The sequence below is a fragment of the Heliconius melpomene genome, chromosome 10, assembly GCF_056956725.1.
Source record: "Heliconius melpomene rosina isolate 202511_hmr_F chromosome 10, ASM5695672v1, whole genome shotgun sequence".
Lineage (NCBI taxonomy): Eukaryota > Metazoa > Arthropoda > Insecta > Lepidoptera > Nymphalidae > Heliconius > Heliconius melpomene.
Genome location: NC_140398.1, coordinates 9,162,944 through 9,180,967, shown reverse-complemented (window position 1 = coordinate 9,180,967; position 18,024 = coordinate 9,162,944). Strand labels below are relative to the sequence as shown.

General features: G+C 30.0%; 1 protein-coding gene across 2 annotated transcripts in view; it reads right to left on the bottom strand.

Annotated features, from left to right (window-relative positions):
• Positions 1-18,024, bottom strand: part of exp (expansion) — a 141,789-nt gene that overhangs the window by 102,824 nt on the left and 20,941 nt on the right. Inside the window, exon 1 of one of the 2 annotated variants that reach the window (XM_085190726.1) lies at positions 2,256-2,461. The exons of the other annotated variant lie outside the window; for it this stretch is intronic. The gene's annotated coding sequence lies outside the window, so the exon portion shown is untranslated. Of the gene's footprint in view, positions 1-2,255; positions 2,462-18,024 lie in introns of those variants that run through there. 2 annotated transcript variants of the gene reach the window in all.

Below are 18,024 nucleotides of genomic sequence, written 5' to 3'. Positions count from 1 at the left end.
AACGTTATTTAGTTAAACGGGCCATTAGCTTTCCTTTGTCAAATATCAAATTGTATCGAATTATTGAAATGTACGATTCTAGACCTTATGGTGTGGAGAAAAGGGGTATGTGAAGCTACTGGGAGGATTTGTTTTTATGTTAATTTCTATTCTTTAATACAAGTGACACGTGATATAATTTTATGTATGGGCGTGCACCGTGAGAGTCGACGAAGCCGCTAACAGAATGCTTATTGAGTTAAAAAGTTTTTTAATAAACTATTTTTAATAATAGTAAATATATTTTATTTTCAAATAATAAAGAATTTATATTTTTTCATAGTACAACTTACAATTTTTAAAAAATATAGTTACATACTGATAGAATCGATTGATCATTCGATTCAAAAATTAATCAATTAAACAATAAAAATCGATTTGTTATATTCTTTTCACAATAACTATGACATTAATATTGACCTCGTAAAAAACACATTACAATAAATCGAAAAACACGTAGTCAAGTTTTATTAAATGTTACAATAAAAACAAGTTTTCTTACTTTTCTCAAGGTTCCAATATACGTGGATTTGAAAATGTACACTTTATGAAACGATCGGTTATATCATCAAGTTTAGGCCATGTAAAATAAGGTAAAGCTATAAAATTGAAAATTTTTATAAATATTATATAAATAGCTTCAAGAAATTAAAAGAAAGAAGAAAGTGGGGAACAGAGTTTTATAAGCCTAGATTTCCTCTACAATATTTACAATATTTTTAGATATTTCAATATTTTTATGTTATCTAAAAATATTGTATGTTAATATAAAAAAAATCAATAATAACGACACGAATACCTAATACATATTTTTTCATATAATTACATAAAATAGCACACTGCATTAAGAATTGAATGTTGAACATAACCGGAATGTAATATAACTTGTATTCAAAGCGATTATAAAATACACTTTACTTGTTAATTAACTTTGTCATTATCTTTATCAAACATTTCATTTGTTCAGTTACGACCTATCAAAGTTTATTTGGAATTTGACGACGTGAGAGTTTTATCGGTGGTTTGACAGTCGATCAATTGTGGTCATCACACTTTTGAGATATTTAATTTATTTGTCCATTTTAATAAATTAAGTTTTTATCATATCGAAATACATAATTTTTATATTATTTTTATTTATATTTTAGCTGTATCTCGCATGTAGCAGGCTATGTAGAAGGAGCCTAGTGTTAAGACACACCACCAACTTTCAAAATATTAAATACTTAATTTCCTCGAGCGGGAAATGAACCCACAATCTGTCACGTTAACAGCCAGTGCTTGTGCCACTATGCCACAACTGACGTCATCCAATATAAAAAATATGTAAATTATTGGACCTCGAATAAAATTTTAATTTTAAAGCAGCTGTTGCTTTTAATTTCTCAATTAATAATTGCAACAGATCAAGTTGCGTTCAAAATCAGTGCAGACTTTGGCCAATACTTACGAAACGCCTGTGAGATTTCAAACGTTTACTCGGTTAATAATACGTATTAGCTACAAATTATTTACTGGAGAGAGATTCTATAGCATTCATTGAGATTGAAAAGTTTTTTAACAATATACTATAATATACTGATTTTTTTTTATATTTTTCTCATAACTGTCACGACTTGGTCTATCACCTGGTTTCGTTTTATCGTTGGCTCCTGGGACACCCTGTATATATATTTTATATAAACTTATATGTCTATGACTAATTGAAAATTAATTACGTAAATTTTAAGCACAACTTAATCGAAAGTCAGCAGAAATACATTAGAAATAATCGATGGTAATTATATTTAAAATACCACTTAATTTATTATTTAATAGATAAATGTTATTGTAGTATTTAATTGGAATAAGAGCATTATACACTAAAGAATTTTCCCTTAGAACACTTGCATTGTAAAGACATCAACGCGTACGTGACGACGTTGAAGTCTTTTCTTAGCCGCAATGTGGTACATGAATGTAATCTCAATTGCACAGAATAAATTAATATTGTTTTAATTTTACCTCTAATAATACGTTTCAATGATTTATAAATAAATCGTATATTTTTTATCAAAAAATAAACATTTAAATACTAAATTAAGTTCCGCATCAATTTGCGTATTGCGCTTGCGCAGATAATTACGTTAGTCCAAAAAATCTTTATTCCGTTTAACTTTGATTTGTTAAAATGATGTAATATTTGATTAAAAACTATTATAAAAAATATAACTTACTTGTAAAATAGTTGAGAATATAGATTTTTTGATAGTTACTTTAGTGTAACTTCACAATATATAGCACAGACACCACGCACTTTTATACACGGTTTATATTTCTTTGATATTTATATTTCTTATATGAGATTGGCGATTCGCGCTTCAGTATGGCGCGCGCGACTGCGGCGGGCGCACGGGGCGACGGGCGGCGAGAGACTGCGCTCGCTCCCACCCGAAATACTAATCACCTTGTATGATTGAGACACAAGTTCTTTAGGTGACGCGGGCGCATTATTCTTTTAAAATTATGCCTAATTTTATATTACTTATTTTAATAATGTTATATTAATTGTTGTAATAATTTTTTTGTAAAATAATAAAGTTTGGTAAGAAAATAATCTACTATGTCGTATGCGATTTACATTTAATAAGAAATATAAAAGCTATAAATTATATATATTTTATATTAACTACTCTAGTTTAATGTAAACAAAATCGATGAAATAAACAAAAAAAGTTAAAAAAATATATTTTTTAATATACAAACTGGATTTTTTGGAATTCAAGCAAACATATTTAAGAAACTGTCAAAAAGGCGCGGATTCATTCCCGCTATGTTAAAATTTTCATTACTTTTTCTGGTTTAAATTTGAAGTAACACTCAAAAAAATACATCAAATCGCCTAACCTTATAACTTGCACCACATCCGCGGTAACTCACGGATCTAAATGACGATTGTCATTTCTCCCACATCGATAAGGTCGCTAGAATCACCCGTCTCTGCCTGACGTGGAAACACCTCATATGGGTCATTGTCAAGATTACGCATTTTCCGTATATTTCGTAACATTGATACGTAATTCGGATTACAACACAAGGTCCTTTGTAGTTTTATTAACATTTTTTATATGTTTTTTAAATGAAATAATTGTTGATGTTATTTTTTAATTAATTTAAATTCTAATTTATTAAACAAAAAATCCTTGCTAAAAATATAATTTATCTATAATTTCAATTTGGGTCAGTAAAAGAAAATTGATTTGCAAATTAGTTGAGAAACTTTTATTTGGATTAGCGATCTTACACTTAAGTACCATATTTTATTACAATATTTCATAATATAGAAAATCATATATAACGACATTGAAATAACAAGAAAACTCTATCATAATAATATATATTAATTAATCACGAATGTACTGCAATTTACATATGCGTGAGTATAATAAATAATTAATAAATAAATAAATAACACCTTATAACAACTTGAACTTGTTGAAACTTACATACGCCCATACAATCTCAGACTAGATAGTGGTGTACGTATGTACATAATATTACGATTTACTGATAAACATACTTGTATTTATTTATTTCTCCGTTCTCTGCAGTTTTTTATACTTTCCGCCCATGTGCCATACATGCCATATATGCTAATTTAAGAAATTATATGTTGAGCGGCGGAATTCAACGCCACGCTTTGTATTACCATGAAATATTTACAGTCAAACGCTTTTCCATGTGGGATGGGATGGGATGGGATGGTGGGATGAGGTGGGTTCAATTCCCGAAAGTGGGGGAGGAAAGCGTTTTAATGGGAACGGTGCACCTTAACACTAGGTTAATCAATTAATAAATTAATAATAGATCATTAGAACTTAGATACAGAAGCTCGCAGACATTTTTTCGAGTTAGAGATGGAACTCATGACCTCCAATACAATATACATCAATCTTTTTAAAACTAAAATCTAAGCTTATTCTATATTATTTTATAAAATATTATTGTTTATTATATTTATAAAGTGTTATACATATATATGTTATAACGATACTTAAGATTACTATTTAATTTATGTATAGCAAACATTTTTACTAATTAAAATAAAATACTTACCAATGCCAAAAGAATAGCACTAATGTATCCTATTAATACTGATTTATTATTTGTTCTTTCTCACCTAACATGACTATAAATAAAAGACAGAAGTATAAATTATTATAGTTGACATTTGATAGATCTAGATTTCTCTATATAATTTGGATCTTTAAGTGTATCTTATCAGTATAAAACATGTATTATACGTGGGACAACTTTGGGGATTTTTTTTATTTAAAAATTTGCATTACGTCCGGTTCTTTGTCCTCTTGATGGTAGCAACGTATGGCGCTACGTTCTAAGCCTCATTATTATTTTTTTTTTTTATATTTAAATCTATACAAATTTTATAAAGCGGTTGGTTTTCATTTAACAATGATTATTTTGTTTTGGATGGCCTATTTCCCAGGGAAGTTACTTCACGTAATTTCTTTCAATATAAGCCTCTTTACATACAATCAAAGGTGGCTAGCTATTTATTAATATAATTTGTCATCTATTATACACAACTCTTAGTTATTTCCTTCCTTTCAATATTTAACCACAGGGGCGGAGCCGCGGGTGTAAGCTCGTCCTCTATATATGAAATGTTTATTTATAAGAAAGTTCAGTATGTAATATGTGTCTTATTATATATTTTTAACAAGATGAACTATTAATTAAGATGCAAAAAAGAAATTATTTGGGTTCTCTCGGTATAGGTTAGGTCTCGGTAGGTTCTTCTCCTTTTGTATAAGTCGACCTCTGATTCATCCTCTGCCTACAAGTGTTACCTACATACAATTACAATCACAAAATTGATGTTTACAGTAAGTAATTCTTCGTAGGATGAATACAGTGATTGCATATTAAACTAAAGGCTGCCTATACCAAAACGACTAAGTTAATTTAGATTTATTTGATTAGAAATTGTTAAAGTATACTATAAATATTAAATAGATGGATTTATTGCGTATATTTTCGACATTTTTGGAAACTCTACGCTTAACACTTTATAGTACCTAGTTGTTTCATTTTCACTTTAAACGTACAGACTGTATTGAAGGACAAATAACTCCTTAAATAAAAAAATAATTCAAGGATGTTACTTTCATCAAAATATCGTATTACTACATTATATATTATAACAATTACACAAATTCACACTATTATTATAAATACAAAAGTTATAATGTATATAATACGTAACTTTTCTATAAATAAAATAATAATTGTAAAGTAAAAAATGTAGGTTAACTATGTTTAATTATCTGTTAAATGTTTAAACGCAAAAAATAAGAATTCATTCATAGAGCCGTTCTTAATAGTTTTTCTGTAGGCAATATTGGCTTAAGCATAATAAGCTGACTGGGTGAATTTTAATACACGAAGATATTTAAAGTACGAAATATGTTCCCATAAGAGTTCTTCCTATAGAAGTTAGTCAGTTAGTAGGAAAAGTCAGCATTTACCATTTATTTACCATAATGAAGCTAGTGTTAGTTTTATTCGATTTTCTCTCTAGAGAATAACTATATTTGCTACAATTGGGCATATTCCCTCAGCCACGCTGTTAAGGTAAAAGCATAGTTTTTTTACTAAAATAAACGTAAAAATTATTACTTTGCAAATGAAAAAAACTGTATTTCATAAAGCGCTATATGATAATTAAGAATGCGGGTGGCCTTACTGTATCATCGCTTTGACGCGCGACATTGGCCCCGTTGTAGAGGATTCGATATTTGGTTACGACACACGGTGACGAACTTAGCACTTGAAACCAGCGTATGAGATTATTTCACAGTATTTTTGCATATTAAATCATAGTTGAATGTCAAAAATATAATGTTGGAAATTTATAACAAGGTCGTTTGATATATTTTTGATTTCGTTGTGACTCAGTTGGGTCTTATACCGGTGACTCTGAGTTTAAATCTTACTCAGGTAAATATTATATTAAGCGATTTTTCTTTGGTCTTAAATTAGAATAAGTATCAGTACTATTTTCACTCGCTCTGATGACAAGATACAAGACAAATAGCAGCATAGTGCTCTGGTACTTCTAGAGCTGTCTTAATAATTGGACGGTGCGTAGGAAACGGAGACTTTTAACACAAGGTTCCCTCCACCTACCACGCTATTCACGTGATATAGCGTAAAACTGAAAAAAAAAACATCTACTTATACAAAACAAAGAATAAAGACGATACAGTCATTATGCTCTCGTACACCTACCTACCTATGTTTGACAGCTATGATTATCGCTTCAAATGCCACGTCGGCGTCTTAAAGATATTGTAATGAGATGTTTAGAGTAATAGACTCTTAAGCCATATCAAAACTTTTTTTTTCAACTTGATTATGATATAGCACGAAGATTATTATAGGATAACAGGTGTAATGGGTGTATCCTAATTATAATTTAAATATTTTCATTATGTTGTTTATAAATATTTTTACAACTTCAGGTAATTTGAAAATGATTTTGAATAATAAAATTGGATATCGTATTAAATTTATAGACTTAGACAATATATTAATAAAGGTAGAGGGGTCCAACTTAAAGGTTATATTTATAAAATGAAAATTTAAACTAACCTATAAAACATTTTCCTAGAATAATAGGTATAATTCTTTACTCACTAGTCATGTGAAATCCAACAGTTATTGATGGATAAAAAACTAACAGTCATATTATAACAAAATGGGGACTTTCCCTATATATCATGTTTGACCATAAATGAAATAGTATAATTATCTTTTTTTTATATAAGTACACAAATTATATTACAGGAATCGAGCATTTTTAGTGATTATCGTCTCTAAAAAAACTAAAACTGTACCTTTTGTAAATAACCCTATATCAAAATATATCGTATATTTGCAGTTCTTTCTAAATATTTTCTGTATGTTTAAAGTTCATTGTAGTATAGAGTATATTTGTAATTTTTTGTTATATACATTGTATATGCATGTAATATGAGAATTCCTGAGTCTTATTTTTCCCCATGCAACTCTTAGTAAACAAAAAATATGTAATAAATAATTATAATTTTTAACAAAAACAACCGACATCTTAAATTTCGACAGGATTCCATTAAATTTCATTCAAAGAAACGAACACTTTAACTTTTTTTATATTAGTATTACTAGCGACCCTCTTGCGGCTTCGCCCGCTCTTACTACTGGATTATTCATATAATGTATGTTTGCAAAGCACTTAAGATAATTTGAAAATTAATTAAACCCTAATGCAACCCGCATTTTCGTAGTTTCAATAAGGATTTTCCAATTGTTTTACACAGCAAGGATTTTTTAGAAGGTACCGAAATTTTAAATCTGTGCAACTAATCTTTTCAAGTACTTATTAAAATATATTTAAATGACTATTTTTAGATAGTTAAATGACTATTTTTAAACTTAAGAAATTATAAACAAAAACCTACCTACTAATAACTACTACAAAAAATGTGAAACCAAATATATTGCGCTGAAATAATACATTCAACTCCAATTATCCAATACGTGCAAACGCATCTAACTAAATCTCCGTTGCTATAGAGGCAGCCGGGTTTTTTTTTTTCGAGCTTGTGGTTAATGCTGAAGGGGGTACACTGTCCCTGATGAAAAGCAAGCACGACGTGGCTGCCTGTGAGGAAAATTAAATAGAATGCATGGGCCGGGAATCGAACCCTGGCCGCCCGCGTGGCAGGCGAGCATTCTACCACTGAACCACCGATGCGTGTAAGGCAAGCGTGCACGGCGGACGCATGGCGAGTGGCGAGCCGTTTCGCAGCAAGGATTTTTTTGATATTGTAACAACTTCTAAAGTACTTATTAAAATGAAAAACAGTAAAAGACAGTTTGGTCTACATTAAATGGCCAACATAACTAATGTACTTATTTATATGCTGAGAGTAAGGGATAAGTGAAAAAAACTATTCGCCATTTCGAAATATTGTAAAAAGCAAATTTTATCTTCGTTTAACGTAGAAAATTAATAAAGTATTTTAAAGGATAAGGATTAATACCATTATGGAAAAATATCCCTCACAATAAAAAATATATTGAAATAATTATTTTTAGACAGAAAAATGATCACCACACGTTATTCTTAAAAGATACGAATATGCTCTTGCGGACTTTTTTGTAGATTTTATTAAGAGGAACAATACTCCAGTACATTTTTTTCATGTAGTACTTACCATTAGAGCAGCGCATGCGCGAAAGTGTCTCAACGGGTAGGACTTTATACATATTTATCGTATTTATGTTAATTTACATAAGAATGTACAAATAATAAACTATATATAAACCTTCTACGAAAAATACTCGACCTAATGGTGGAAACCGCATCAAAATCCGTTGGGTGGTTTAGAAGAAGAAGAGTTAGAAACAACAGACAGACACGAAAACCGACTTTGTTTTATAAGATATAGGATATTTAAAGATTTAAATATATTCTAGCCATGCTCTACAAAAACTAGTTTTCTATACATTTTATGGGGGTATTTCCTAATAATTAATACTAACATAGCGAATATTGCGTTAAGACAACTTGCCTACTCGCTTGCCTTCACAGTTCATTCCCACCTATTTTTGCGTTATGCTTTGGCCACGAGCGTTTAATTGATTAATTATATTCCACAGCAATATATGTATATCAGAACTTTGTTTATAAATGATTAAATTTATATATTTTACGTTATTTCCCATTGATCAAATGTGTTTTTTTTATTTAATTATTTGAATTTTATTTTGAATGATTATTAATTTGTATATTTTTTCCGTAATGATTATTTTATTTAATTTAAGAATTGTAAGTACTACGATATCACATAGTCAAGCATTGGTGGTGCAGTGAGATATAGAAAATCGGAACTTAGCCACGCGCTTTTTCTAGACCAGCAGGAAAATGAAATTCATTTAAATATTAAATTAAATTTTCATATTATTTTAAAATAATAAATTATCATATAATTAATTTACGTACCTTCGAGTATATCATCTCTAATATTTTAGTGACCTTAGAAAGGAAATAAAAAAAAATACCTACTTTAGGTAAAAATTCCGAGTAAAACCTGACCAAATGTGAATGAATCCACAAAATTTATAATGACAATGTATGAATCACATCTATTTAGTATAATATACGACCTTAGTACAAAAAGGCCGTTATCTGAAACGTTCACAGATAGGATTGAACTTCATCTTAATTAAAAAACGTGATTCACTTCGAAAAAACCGCCCAACTTATAATATACCTAATACATTAATTTTTATTAGTATATTTTTAAGGTTTTTGTAGATAAGTACTTGTATAAATGTCAAATAAACAATTTGTTGTAGAATGTATGTTTAGTCATCTGATATTTAAAATAAGAACTATGTAGGTATTTTTAAATACGTCAATTATTTAAGTATTGAATTGATAATATACGTACATACAGTACGGTAAATAACGTTTTCCGCAATTGGACTTGATGAAGGAAAAGACAAAAAATATTATTTTCTTTGATGATAATAACAAGAGGGCTTCGTGGTGCAACTCGCTTTGGGACAGCGCCTGACTACGAACGCGACAGTTGTGGTTTTTTATTGTGATCTCCGTGAGTTTTGCAAAGAGCAGTGTTAAGTTGCGCTATTTAACGCGCAAGGCATTGGGAATTTAGCGGAAACAAAAATTATCCGGTCCAGTAAATAACATAAAGGGCGTTTCCACCACTTAACATGCAATTTCTAGTACCTACATTTCACTGAATGAAAAATAAGAATTCTTTTATATATTTTTTCATTATTTTTCTAACATAAGCAGCCAATAATTGATACAATTTGTTTTATTTGAGGATTCATACTCGTTGTATTTCTCATTATATTATTTCCTGCGTTGCAGGTAAATAGTACTTTGTGTTGTAAGTAGAACGGGTAAAAGAGAATAACTGATTTCCCCTAATCGGAATTCAATCTACAACCGTCATATTTACTGTGCTACTGCGCCGATAGAGTCAACAGTATAATAGAACATGCTAAAATTATTAATATCCAAACAAAGCTTCGTCTGTAATGAGTGTGACATTCAGATTTCACAGCTGGCGACGTTTTTGGCATACGTTTAATTTCCTCCTATTCCGCAAATGGTCCCTTTGAGGTTAATATGACAGTACGTTGAACTCGGCTTAGACACATTTTCCTTAACTGGCATATGACATCATTACCGAGTCTAGAGATATGCAAAATGTCATATAATTATAAAATAAATATTATTTTATATTACTAGTTGGTAATGGTCTTATTCTTGTCTCATTAAAAAAATCTACACTAAATAAATATTATTATATTTTATAGAGGCACTGTAGGAGGAAAAAAGATATACAATCACTCAATGGAGTTATATATATCACGAAAGTAATTATATGAGAAGAAGAAAATAAATAATTTTCTAGTTTTGAGATGTTAGTTTGTACTTTAATATGCTACCTAGATAACTAAAGACAAAAATTAACTAACGGGACAGAAAATTGTATAAGGGATTAATATATTTAATTTATTTATAATCTAATTAAAAGTACAAATAAAAGCGGAAGCGGACGTTAAGAATATCAATACACACTTTTTATCTGAAAATATAGCAATTTAAAAAATAATTTTCTAATATGTCCTGCTTCGAATATGAATAATAAATCGATTAATCCAAAAAACGCATTCCATTGATACATATCGATTTGGTATGTAACAATTTAATTGCTGTAAGTTTTTTAAAGCACGCACATTAAACATGAAAATATTTAAATATTGGCAATTTATATCCCTTCATGTCGACATATGTTGATGTATTGCTGCGACGTTTAAAAACCTATTATTCTTAACACGGTATTTGTTTATAAGGAAGAGTATTGTAAATTAATTCTCAGTTTGCCTTTTAGTAAGTTTGTTCATTGAATATGCTAAGATCGAGATCGCTATGAGGCTGTAAATGCTAAAACGTTATAAATTTTAACCAAGAAGATTTAAATTTATATTTTTATTATTACTTTTGTCTTTATCAGATTAAAATAACTTAATAAATTTAATAAATAATCATAAGTTGTGATACAGTACATCAGTATCTAACTCTAAGCTCAGGTCTGGCTCTAAAGGGGTGTGGGTTGTGGATTCGATTTCTAATCGGAAGCATTATTTAGTATCGTTACCTCGCTCTAAGCAACTTCCGCTTCCTCAGCTTCCAAGCCTTACTATAAGCTTGAGGCTAAAAAAATGATATACTTGCACCAAGTAAATCCACAGATATATATGAGTATAGCAGAAAACAATTTATTGGATTACAAATAAAAATCTCACTTTGCCATCCAATTGTGAATCGATATCTCGTTATTAAAATTTCGGCTTCTCGATACCGCTATCACGCGTGGTTTAATTAAAGTAATATTAGTAAGCAATTTGTTGCCTGATAAAAATCATTTTGTATTGATAACCATTTCATTGTGCGTAACAATGTTTATTATTAAAATATGTATTTTATATTACACTAGCGGCCCGCCCGCGGCTTCGCCAGCGTGAACTACGTTATTATTAATTTCTGTCTCCATGAGTAATTACGTCCTATAAGTGACGTCCATGCAAAATTTGAGACTCAGCATTTGTAGTAACGAAGTTTCATATAAACTTTCAACCCCAAAACAACCCCCTGAAAGTTGAATATTGGAAATTCCCGTCTTAGCGAGCACCTACGTCCTATAAGTAACTCTTATGCAAAATTTGAGATTCCTAGCACATGTAGTTTCTGAGATTTCGTGATGAGTGAGTCACCTTTCGATTTTATATATATATATATAGATTATATTTAGATTTGTTCTTATATTTTAGCTCGTTGAATTTTTGCTGCTGTTAAAATGGCTTTCTCTTTTTAAGGCTCTATGTATGAAAATATTATTTTTCGTTTGTAAAACTTCTTATTATATTTTTTTATGAGAAGCTACAAATCTATAAAGTTAACTTAGCTATGTCTCTACGGAATTTACCACATACCTTAAACAAAGCTTACCTCACAATAAAAAAAATAAAAATAAGATTAAAAGTCGATATTGTATTATTATTAATAAATGAGTTAAGAAATAAATCAATTAAAAATTTAAATTTTATAATAACTCATTTATAGCCCAAGGTGAGACTTAGCAAACATATTTAAATTTTAAACGTTATTACTTCCGCAGTGTGTTTGTTCTCGGATTAAATTACAGAATGCAACGAGAATGTTTTTCTTAGCTTCACATGTTTTTAATTAGTGTTAAAACACTCCGTTTCTCACGCACCACCCATTAAGCAGATTGAACTTGAACTCCATTGAAATTTAATCTTTATCATTACTAAGTATCAAACCTTAAACTACCATATTTATATTACACACATATTTATATACACAGCCAGACACTGTACCTCTGCGCCAAGATTACATCACTTTTTTTATTCATTTAAAAAAAATAGCGAGACACAGAACAGCTCGACAGAGTACGATACAAATTACAAACAAGTTCGTAGAAATGCGAATGTTTGCCGAAAAGAAAGCTCGTACAATATAAGTATAATATATTGAATTATTAAACATATTTATTAGTGACAACGTGCAATTTATTGGTTCAAAACTTCCTTTAGTTACATGATAATTAAGAGATTTATTATAAAGTTATTAATAATAATCGGTGCTACTAAATATTATATTAATAAATGATAAATTATTATCTCTATATTTATATACATAATAAAGGATAGAAAAATCTGTACATTAATTCATTAATTGTTCGCGAATCACGTAAAAACTACTTTGTTTCCATTAAGATACTTCCATTCTTCACTTTTCGCGGAATTATCGAGTAATTGCGTGTAGAGTGACAGAACTCAACACCACGCTTTTGTTACTAGAGCGGGAATCAAACTCACAACCGTCGCGTTTACAATCGTACGCTTGTACCCCTGCGCTATCACAGCCTTATAGTTGTATTTCGTCCCCTATTGCTTCCACTGACCGAACTCCACGATTCAACACGCAGTTATGTCGCGGATCTCAACACCGCGTTTTGTCTTGATAAAACGTGAAATGAATGAAAGCATAGCATTACACCACTACAAAGTTATTATTACCACAAAAATTGTTACACACTATATATATATGTAGGAGATTGCTCGCAAATGACTCTTATTGGACCTGTGGGCTCCATTGTGGGTTAATGCAAGCAGGAATAACGCAGCAGATTCGTGACACTCGTCACTAGTCCTTCCTTTCTCCAAAACATCAGAAGACTAAATCATTTCACAATCGTTAAAACATCAGAAGGCTAAAACATTCTACAATCGTCAACTTCCTCCTTATTTTAAAATCGAATTTTACCATCACACGTCACGACTCTACTCAAGGCATAAGCCTCCGCGTTATTGGTCAAATTACCTCACTGGTCAAATAAAAGTCAAGTTGGAGTCTTTATAAACATAATCAGCCAATCGTAATTCTACAATAATCAACAATTAGTGTCTTTTCGATCATTTCCTCTGAAGCTATACAAATGTGTTGACAGTATTGTTATAGGTGAAGGCAGTATTTTAACTGGACCACTCTTAAAAACATGCATTTTTCTGTTGTGTAATATTATTTCTCTTTTTTTACCGTACAACCTCTTTCGTGAGTTCTCCATTCAACGTGACACTGGCGAAGTGATTTTGTGCTCAACTGGCACGCTCGGAACGCCATATTAGAAAGAACAGAACAGAACAGAACAGAATGTGTTGACATATTGTCTTTTTTACATGAACACAGCCAGTCATATTATAAACAGTTGCTACAGATAATAACATTAAAGCTAATCATTAAACATCTAAGATAATATAATATCTGTTCTAATCTCTTCCTTCTACATATATATTTTTCAATTAGGAATCGAATCAACAACCATTACTTACAAACAGTTTTCATCCAACTGCACCACGTTAGTGTCGTACAGATACAATAGGGCCAAAAATTTAAATAGCATGTAAGAGGTGGTATAAAAATGTCCTCTTCGCGGATCAGTTACGCAAATGGGCCATCATTGTATGCTTAACGGTTCATTGTTCACTTAATGTACGAGACAAATAACTCTTTTTGGCGGCAAAACGTGGGAGGTTTTATTTTTATAAATAAACATACGTATTCTTATTCTCAGTTATTTTGAACTTTGATACCAAAATTTAAGAGCTATTTTTGTTTGTACAATCTTTTGTTGTGTTTTCCTTAAATTTTATATAGAACCATGGTATTTTGTTAAGATATCTACTCGATTTTAGCATACCGTTATATAGGAGTGTCTCTAATATATTCATCATATAAACAATACCTTTTAGCCCCGTTTTTTTAATTGATAGGTTTGACGTCGTCGATTGAATTCTTATCTATAGCTGATATTTTGAATATAACAATTCTAACATCTCTAAGGCTACGCTTTAAAAAGCGATACAGATACAATGTCAATCACAGATAAAACAAATTAAATTACACCACTATTGCGTTCTTGTAATGCCTCTATGAAGATAGAAGATATTTAAAAAAAACCTTACTAAATATTAAATGTTAATTTTAATAAAAAAATAAAGATTAAAAAAAATAAAGAATTAAAAGCAGAGAAATTTAATTTTTTTATTAAAAAAATTGTACAGAATTTAAAAAATCATTAAAAATCTCTCACCTACTTGTGCCAGTTTAAATGAGCAATACTTCACGGTCCCGTAACCAGGTCCCGTCGGTCACAGGAACTGTGCCATCCCACCCGCGGCTCGATATACGATACATGACTACTCGTAAATTTTATCTCACGTAAGGTTTTTCTTTACTGATGCTCAAATGATATATATTTCAGGACTTTTTTAATATAAATTTTGTTACATTGTGATGGGAAATAAAACGGTGGTGTATCCCTAATATCCTGTTAACTTCCTCCTCCTTCATTTCCCGAATTGCCGAAATCTGGAAGCATTACCTGGTGCGCTTTACCTCGTTACCAGAAAGAAGACATGATAATATTAAATATTTTATTTCTTCGAGTGGATATCGAACCCATAACCTGTCGCATTTACTGTGGCACGCTTTTGCCCCTGCGCCACGACTGGCTTATTATTTATATTATTACTTAGACGTAAGTAAGCCGTCAACACCAGTATCTTTCATCATCCCGTCTAAGCAATATAAGTCGTTTAACGAACATTATATCTAATTTAGTTATATGAGTATTATATCAATAAAACGACATGACTTTTAAATTTCACTCATTTACTTTCTAAATTAGCTATCGCTAGAGGAAATTGTATCTCCAAGACTTTGACAGACGATCACAGCTGTCAGTCAGTGTTATTTTTTTTATTAATTTCTTAGAACCAACCTAATACAATTCAATATTATAATAAATTTTTAATATTTGTTTTTTTTTTGTTATAGGTGAAAGCTTCAGTTAGATTTTAATATTTCAATTTTTTTTTAATTTGTAATGTAACAAAACTTCCTTTAGACAACATGACGTTGTGGTAAGAACTATAAACTAAATTATTTAGCGTGCTATATTCTACGCTTTTCAAAGCTAAGTGGATAGTAAGCCTTAAATAAGGAGACAAGCAAAGGCACCCTAAAATAAGATACTTATTCTGGAATTTTGCAATCATCACTTTAATATAATATCCGTTGGTACTATCTATTTAAATCAAGATATTTTTGAATGAAATAGTTTCTAATACAGTAATCTAAAAAGGAAGCTTTTGACACAAGATACGAAGTGCCTTAACACTACGTTCCCTTTGGCTACCTTGCTTTGAGTGGGACATAGAGTAAGCTAAATATTTAAATATGAATTAACTTTTTTAAAAAATTATAATATAAATTAAGACTTCCAACATAACATATAAAACTCGTTCCTTTTCTTAATAAAAAGGTAATTAATTAATATGCAAGAATGTGCCCTTTCCTAAATCATCACTGCGATGTGTCTAATAAAAGATATTGGAATTTTCAATTTTCTAAACATATTTCTAAGTGTTCCTTTAAAAGGGCTGCTGTTAAGAGAAAAAGATATAACGCATATATATATAGACATATATAGACTACTAGCCTCGAGACCTCTTTATAAGGTTAGTCGAATGATAGTCCTACATCGGTATCACACCTACGATAACAACGTTACATGTATATTGTAATTAAGTGTAGAAAATGTTGATATCGATTTATTTTTATATTCTTTATTTATTCGATTTAAGATAAAATACTTTAAAAGCATTTTAAAAAATATATATTTAAGATTTTTTTTATTTAATAAACCTTAAATTTTTCTTTAACTGCTTTAAAGAAAAAATAGTTTCTATCATTTAAACTGAAATAAATATATATAAAGAGTATAAAAGCTTTATACCGCAATTTAAGTTTAACCATTAAAAAATAACTGATATAGACGATATACCGTTAAGACAAACAAAATGTTAAACATTGATAAACTTAAGTAAAAAATCGAATTCACTTATCGGATCCACAGGAATAACCCTCCAAGTTCCAATACACAAAATGACGCAATAACGAGATTACGGTACCCAAAATATTTATCACCGGTTACACTATAAATAACCTTAGTCTTAATTCAATCAATGCGTACATTTTATACCATCCTTGATTTATTTGATATATTGAACTGTTCCCAAAAAGCCTTATGAACTCCAAGTGGCGAATTGAAGAACGGTTTAAAGGAACGCCTTTAAGTTAATTTGGCTAATTTATAAAGATTGCTTCTTTAAGGCTTCTCTTTTGTGGATATTTTTACGAGATATGTACGGTGGATATAGACGGTTGTGAGTTCGAATTCCACTCGGGGGATTAAAGTATATTCATTTTCTTCGATATCGCTAAAATTGAGTGGAATGTAGTGTCTTCACACTTACTTTCTGTCCCGACAGAAACCCGAACTTATATGTGTTTCAACAAATTTTGTACAAATATAAACATCTTAATAGAAATCTATAAACTAAAATATTTCTTACTAAGAAGAGATACATATAGTTATAGAGTCATTATAACAATAACAACAAAGTCCTATTTATATAAATTCATCATGAGTTTATTGCATTTTTGTAAACTACTTTCATATTCACAGTAGCCAGTTATTCAAATTATTTTGTTTTAAGCCCAAGTAAACATATATTAAGGCTTGTCGCACAGTATTTATTGTATTCAAACTATAACTATATCATAGATCGAAGACCAGGGGTTTCGGACGCCCCACCGCAATGATGGCGTATCAAATTTATAGCACTTTAATACATACATTGTCTCTGTAAGTCGTGATGAATAGTGCATATGGTGAAGCATTTCTGGAGATGGTACACAAAACTCAAACTTTTCAGGCGATTTTGGATCCTTTAGTGTATTAAAATAAGTATCAGTTTAGTGTAAACTTTTGGTTAGATAGTGGTCAACTACATGTGTTTTATGGTGGGTGTTGGCACAAATAAATCGTGTAATACCAGAATTTAAACGTTAAACATGAACGTGATAACAGGTCTAGGTCTTATTTCGATGCGTTGATAGCCTGCGCCTGCGCCTATGGTATTTTTACATACAGAAGTTATTCAGTATATTGTAATTTAAATTGTATTTTAAAGGGTTTTTTTTGGTGCTATGACATTACAGATATTTGGCCCGTTTTAGTTTATTATTATTTTCTTTCTGTATGATGAATATTGATCATATTACTAATATTAATGTTATTTTTTATCAATTATATAAATTACTTATTTTAACTAGGGTGTTTAAATTTTCAAAATTTTCCAATCGATTTGGGTGTTAAAAATATCAAACATAGTTTTAGAAGTTGATTTAATAACGAAATCTTAGTTTTTAGAATGAAACAAAAATTAAAGAGTATTAGAAGGTAT